At 40.9% G+C, this 7,500-nt stretch overlaps 1 protein-coding gene across 2 annotated transcripts in view; it reads right to left on the bottom strand.

The window, feature by feature from the left end:
• The window catches only part of LOC135100880 (protein inscuteable homolog), a 170,917-nt gene that overhangs the window by 58,036 nt on the left and 105,381 nt on the right, over positions 1–7,500 (bottom strand). For both annotated transcript variants that reach the window (XM_064004410.1, XM_064004408.1), the window contains one exon: positions 614–666. The gene's annotated coding sequence lies outside the window, so the exon portion shown is untranslated. The remainder of the gene's footprint in view (positions 1–613; positions 667–7,500) is intronic.

Raw genomic sequence — 7,500 nt, 5'->3', positions numbered from 1 at the left:
AAGTTAAGTTAGGTTAGGTTGCAGTCTCTCTCTCTCTCTCTCTCTCTCTCTCTCTCTCTCTCTCTCTCTCTCTCTCTCTCTCTCTCTCTCTCTCTCTCTCTCTCTCTCTCTCTCTCTTATAACACCAGTTTTGCCATCCTCCTCCAGTCACTCATTTGCATACATTTAGAAAATTTTGCATGGGAAGTACACAGAAATTGTAAGACGTTTACAATGAGTCATGATGGTGTGTGTGTGTGTGTGTGTGTGTGTGTGTGTGTGTGTGTGTGTGTGTGTGTGTGTGTGTGTGTGTGTGTGTGTGTGTGTGTGTGTGTGTGAAACGACTCCTTTAGCTCATTTAAAGACATAATGAAAATGTTCTCGAGTGACAAAAAGCTAAATAATAAAGTTACACCACCACCTCTTACCTGAAGATGACCAGTGAGGAAACTAATCACACCCTAATTAAGAAAACACCCAAATCAATTACACTTTCAACTCCTCGCACATCAACCAATCAAGCATTTAATCACCTGTCGCTTTAGGCAATTACACGCATCGTTTTCTTAATTCCCTCTCACTGAATCACCTGAGCAAACCCCAAAACGAGGCCAGCAGGTGAGAACGGGCTTACCTGGGGAGGACGTACGGGCTGAGGTGAGCGTCCGGGGGTTCTCACGGCCACACCTGCAGGAGAAACGAAGGGAGAAAAGTGTTATGCTAATGGTGTTATCTCAATCACCTCGGAAGATGGTGGAGGGGACACTCAACTCTCACCTCTGTTATTTGTGGCGCGGTGGAGGATGTGGTGAGGAGTGTGCTGTGGTGGTAATGAGTGGTGAAAGGGACTCACTACTGTTCTGCCGACAACATGAGGAATAGTATGTCTTTTTTTCTTTCTCTTTTACTTGAAGGACATTCGTCTCACGCCTCTATTTGTCGTGTGGTGAGGAATGTGTTTGTGGTGATTGGTGGTGAAAGGGAGGAAGGGTACTTTATTTTTTCATAAGGAGATTGGTGCAAGAGAGAGAGAGAGAGAGAGAGAGAGAGAGAGAGAGAGAGAGAGAGAGAGAGAGAGAGAGAGAGAGAGAGAGAGCGCTACATAATTACCACCCTCAATTAAAAAAAAAAAAAAAAGCATAAAAAGGTCTCAAACTAAATCACATTCTTCTCTTTTAATACAAATTCTTTCGCCATACAAACTTAAAACGAGAAAAATCCACAGACACAATAGAATAACGACCGTGAAAACTAACCTCACTTAAACCATTAAAGTCAATCTGACACAGCTTATCCTGACACCTGCACCGCCTGATTGGAAGTGATACAGGTGGTGAGAGCTGGTTAAGGTGAGTGAAGGTGAGTATAACATGACACCTGCAGACGATTGAGGCAATGAAGATGATGATGATAATGATGATGATGGTTGTTATGGGTGATGGACGGGGTGCATGGTGGATGGTGGTGGTGAGTGAGTAAATGATGAGATAAGTGGATAGCAATAAGAAAGGATGATGATGACAATGTACTGTACTTATGGCGAAGACGAGAATGAGATGCTGAGATACGGGTGTAATGATGGCAGTGATGGTGGTGGTAATAGTGAAGAGATGAGAGAGAGAGAGAGAGAGAGAGAGAGAGAGAGAGAGAGAGAGAGAGAGAGAGAGAGAGAGAGAGAGAGAGAGAGAGAGATGATGTATGATGGTGAAGATAGCATGAAACAATGATGATGGTGATAAATAAAACGAAATTAAGTTAATAAAACGACTATATCAACAAGACAATAAACAAATGAACAAACAAACACCTAATAAACGAGAAAGAGAGGAAGAATGGAATAGATGATGATAATGACAGAGAGGACAATAATGACACGGATTATTAGGGTGACAATGAAAAGGAAGACGAAGATGATGATGAGAATGATACGAGTGACAGTAGTAATGGCGGGTCATGACACCTCCTTATCCTCCTCCTCCTCCTCCTCCTCCTCCTCCTCCTCCTCCTCCTCCTCTTCCATCCCAAACCCTTCTGAGGAGAGTCACGCAACACGCCCATCTCTCCATCCTCCCTCTGCCTCTCTCACCCCGACTCTCCCTCACTATTACCGCTCCCTCAAGCCTTCTGTCACTCCTATCGCCTGTCACTTCCCTGACCTCCCTCCCTCACCCACTAAAGCACACACACACACACCAGCCCTCATTACACCACGCACGCTTACCCTCACTTCAGTTCGCAAAGATTACATCGAATTACGCTGTTTTCTTGATCACAACTGATAAAAGGAAACATTTTTAGATGCAAAGTATAAACATTCTTATAGTTAATAGGTCTTATAGCAAAAATCATGAAAAAAGTTAGTGAATTAAATTAAAGTAACGCTGAAAACTATATATTATCAAAAACGAACCTATATATTTAGTAAAAGGAGTCTTGAAATTATGAAATATTCAGAAATGTTTACGTATAATCCCAATCCCTCACAAAGTCCTCGGCCGATATTATTAAACATTTCCTTCTCTTTCTCATCAGAACTATTTTCGAAGGACACACAGATGATTAGTCGGATTTCCATGCGTGTTTTCCTAGTGATGATGCAGAATTCTTGTTAGACAATCATTAGAATCATGGAAACATTCTTGAAAACCCTAACAACTTTCAGAAGAGCCTGTTAAAACTTCATAAATCCTATTTTTCAAAATGCATCTTACTTTTTCTATATATTAGACATTACAGCTTGCACACGTACGATGATAAATAACATAGGAGGACAAATCTGTGGAATCACATTATGTCTAAAGGAATGATAGATTACTTCTCCTGGGATAAAAATGACACGAAACAACACGCGAGATAAAACACTGAAAAGTCTAAGAATACGTTCCTTCATACTAACCAGAAGACTCATTTCACTGATATCACTGTACTTCTCAAAACAAAAGAAAACACATTACGCAAAACATACTGAGAGGAGGCAGTAAAAGGCTAAGACACACACACCTACCGTAGAGTCGTTTGTCTGACACGTACACCATTCCCAGAGTAACCTTAAGGACGCAATGTATACAGCCTGCCTGCCCATCACCATGTTGACCCGCTGACTAGGTGTTTGGGAGCTATTGTTTACACTCAACACTTGCGAGGCCCTAAGTGAAAGTCTAGCTAAATACTCTAGAGAGGAAGGCTTGCTTGTTAGTGGCTGCTGGTTCTACTCCCTCTCCTCCTCCTCCTCCTCCTCCTTCGCCTCTCACTTCTTCACTTCTCACTCACTCATTCCAGCTCCTGTTATTGCATTACGTCATTATACTTGTCTTGCTCACATACTGTTTATACATTTCTTCTTCTTCTTCTTCTTCTTCTTTCTCTTCTTCCTCCTCGTCCTCCTCCTCCTCCTCCTTTTCCTGTTCCCTCTCCTCCTCTACTGCCTAACTCACATTTTTACTTTTTTTCTTTCTTTTTTTCTCTTATACTTCCTCTTCCTTATCTACTTCCTCACTGGTTTTCTTCTCTCTCCTTTCCCTCTTGCTCTTTCTCCATATTTTTCTCTTCCATTTTTTTTACTTCCTTCGCTTTTTTTATTTTCCCTTTTTCATATATATTAGTTTACTACTTCACGCCGCAGCTCACTTTTCTCTTTTTTCCTTTATTTTATCCACTTTTTTTAACGTACCTTCAATATTGCTGGTTTCTTAATGTCTTGTTTCCATATACTAAGTTTTGTTCATCTTTTACCTTTCCTTCCTTTCTTCCTTCTTTATTTGATTCCTCTCTCATCCTCCTCTAATTTCTTCCTTTCCTCATTCCTCTCACTAAGATCTGTTGAGTGTGGCTCTCTCTGCCTCTCACCACAACCACCACCACCACCACCATCACGAGCAGCCTTCCTCCAAAAAGTGTCAGAGATCTGAGTCCTGACACTCACTGCTTCCCCTACACGGCATCTCTCTTATCTTGCCTTATTCTCTTCGACGCGTCATTTAGAACGCTACTTTTTTTTCATCTTCCCGTGAAGAAGAAAAAAAGTTCGTTAACAGTATATATATATATATATATATATATATATATATATATATATATATATATATATATATATATATATATATATATATATATATATATATATATATTGCTGCTGATGCAAGGAAAAATTACTCTTTTTTTTTTACTGGTGTTGTTGACTTTAAATTGTGTATGCCATTTATCCCCGTATTGTGTTAAGGTAAGAAGGAAAAACATGTTTATCTACAAATAAGATTCGTACAAGCAATAATACGTAATTCATCCATAAGCAATACTTACGGGAATCTGTACTGTATGATTAACCTTATTACCTTCCTGTTTACGGATATGATTATAATTTATTGCTGTTCCTGACCTGATGATATGAAAAGTGTTCTCAAAAGACTTCCCAGAGACAGAGAGAGAGAGAGAGAGAGAGAGAGAGAGAGAGAGAGAGAGAGAGAGAGAGAGAACAAATCCCCCACCTGTATTCGTCCTTCAGTTAACCTTCCCAATACAAGAAAACTAATAGTGAATATAACAAACTGCACAAGTCAAGAAGACAAACGACTAAGACCAAAGGAGAAGAGCACCTGTCCATCAGCAGGTGTATCAGGACAACACACAGGTGCCAAAGAGGTGACAGGTGCCAGGCGATGCCCTACACCCCTACAACACACGTCCTCTATGGCACACCAACACAGGTCGACACCCTTAACACCACCAAAATCCCTCACACTTTCACCCTCACCCGCCTTGGGACTCCGCAGGGCTTCTCAAGGCGGCTTTGCAGGGATTAGCCGCAGCCAGACACTCCCCGCCCCTCGTGTGACCCTACTACAGGCGGTGCACAAAGCTAAGGGTATGTTGAGAGGGGACGTATTTGCCTCTAAACATCTATCAGCCCTCTTTACATGTTCAAGGTCCCCCACACGAGCCTGCCACACGAGTCCTTATGCCTCCTCCTCCTCCTCCTCCTCCTCCTCCTCCTCCTCCTACGTCTTATCCCAGTGTGAGTCTTCATCCCCACACGACCCTTCTCTCGCTCTCACTTCTCCCATAACTTCGTTCCCCGCGCCATACACACTTCCCACGTCGTGCCTTGCTTAACTCATCCGCTTCCTTGATGCTGACTCTTGCTCCCTCCCACGTGTGCTCATCTATGTGTATATGTATGAGGTATACAGACACGTATGCACAACCTACCCCCTCACACACACGCACACACACACGCTATAATCTCATGTCACAAAAAAATAAAGTACGTACATATTTTTTAATCATCTTATCTCATGTCCACACTACAGATGAGATTCTACATACTTATTTACCTTTTATTCTGTTTGCTCCCTTCCCTAACTGGATTTCCTTAACTCTCTCCCTCCCCTCTCTCTCTCTCCCTCTATACACACACACACACACACACACACACACACACACACACCTCCCTTAATATCCACGTCCCATCGCTAGTAATTCCGCGGATGACACTCAAGCTGTCACATTAAATCAAAGGGAGAGTCGAACGCCGTTACGCGTGGATCGGCGGACCAGCTGAGGACCAAAGTTTTGTCTCGACGAAGAGGGAAGAACGACGAGCGAAAAGTGAGATTATGGGAGGAGCTGAAAGAGAGAGAGAAGAATAGCTGAGGAACTGATGAAAAGAGGGGATTGCCAAGTAGATGAAGAAGAAAGGAAAGAAAGAAAAGAAAAAGAAAACGATAGAGAAAAGATGAAGAAGAAGAAGAAGAAGAAGAAGAAGAAGAAGAAGAAGAAGAAGAAGAAGAAGAGGAAGAAGAAGAAGAAGAAGAAGAAGCAGAAGAAGAAGAAGAAGCAGATGATGATGATCAAAAAGAAAAAGAAGGAGAACAACAACAACAACAACAACAACAACAACAACAACAACAGAGAGAGAGAGAGAGAGAGAGAGAGAGAGAGAGAGAGAGAGAGAGAGAGAGAGAGAGAGAGAGAGAGAGAGAGAGAGAGAGAGAGAGAGAGAGAGAGAGAGAGAGAGAGAGAGAGAGAGAGAGAGAGAGAGAGAGAGAGAGAGAGAGAGAGAGAGAGAGAGAGAGAGAGAGAGAGAGAGAGAGAGAGAGAGAGAGAGAGAGAGAGAGAGAGAGAGAGATTAGGAACGCACCGAATATGAAGAAAAGAAAGAGAAGGAGAAAGAGAAGGAGAGAAAATGACATAGATGAGCTGAACCAAAGAGCAAGACGTGACAAATTGAGACAACCTTTCGAGTGAGATGAGACAAATGAGAACAACCAAACGAGGAGAACAAAAAAGAAAAAAGAAAAGGTCTGCGAGGAAGAAAAAGAGCAAACAATGTGATTTCGTGCCGAGAAAGGAAGGATGAGAAACAAAACACGTGATGAGAAAAGACATCCATGAAATATACTTGCATTAGGAATATAAATGTTCAGAAACTGTGTGATGCGAACGAACGCTGAGAGAGAGAGAGAGAGAGAGAGAGAGAGAGAGAGAGAGAGTAATGGAATGAGGAAAAAATAATGGCAATTCGTAAGGAGAAAAACAAATTAGATAACAAAACAGTGAAAAAAGAAAATACAACATAAACACAAGTTAAAATTAAAGAATATTGAGAAAGATACAAACTAAAGGTGCAAATATAAAGTTAAAAATACGGAAGCAAAAACTATGAAATCTCTCGAAAGTGTAACAAAGCAGGAAGCATAAAAAGAGGAATAAAGGAGGAAAGAAGAAAAGAAAGAAAGAAAGAACACGAAGCCATAAAGAGAGAGAATAAAAAAAACACAGTGTAATACGTAAGGCAAAAGGAAGAGATACGACAAGACAAGCAATATAAAAGAGAAAAACGTGAACGACCGAAGACAAAGGAAACAAAAGGAAATTGAATACAACATTAAGAAATATTACAAGCACGTAAAAGTTGAAAGAAGAGAGATAAGAAAACTATAAGAATAAAAAAAATCACGAAAAGGGAGTTACTATGAGAAAAAACGAAGAAATGGATATGAATGAAGGATGAAAGGTGAAAGAGGGAGAGGAGGAAGAGGAGGAAGAGGAAGGAGATGTAAGAGCTGAGAGAAAGGAGACAAAAATACAAAAAAAAAGAAAAAAAAAGGAGGTTAAGAAACACGACAGGAGAGTGACTGGAGAAAGAAAGGGAAATGAATGAAAGACGAAAGGACGGAGAAAGAGAGAAGAAAGGAAAGGGAGAAGAAAAAGTACAGTCATGTAGTTATAAGAAAATACAAAAAGTTAAGTGAATGAAAAGCAGAAAACCGAAGAAAAGAGAGAGAATGAAGGAATGAAGATAGGTAGATAAAGAGAGGAGGAGGAGGAGGAGGAGGAATCAAGTTGCTGGAGGGAATTAAACACATGAAGACAGAGGAAGAAAAGAATAAGAGAAGGAAATGAAGAAGAGAAAAGACGAGACAAGTTAAATTTCAAACGGAGGGAGCAAACGAGACAAGAAACTAGAGAAAGAGAATCAATTTAAAGATAAATGTACCGGGAAATAAAAAGCGAAAACAAAAC

This window comes from Scylla paramamosain, chromosome 5 (assembly GCF_035594125.1).
Source record: "Scylla paramamosain isolate STU-SP2022 chromosome 5, ASM3559412v1, whole genome shotgun sequence".
Taxonomy (NCBI): domain Eukaryota; kingdom Metazoa; phylum Arthropoda; class Malacostraca; order Decapoda; family Portunidae; genus Scylla; species Scylla paramamosain.
This window is presented reverse-complemented; position numbering and strand designations above follow the sequence as displayed.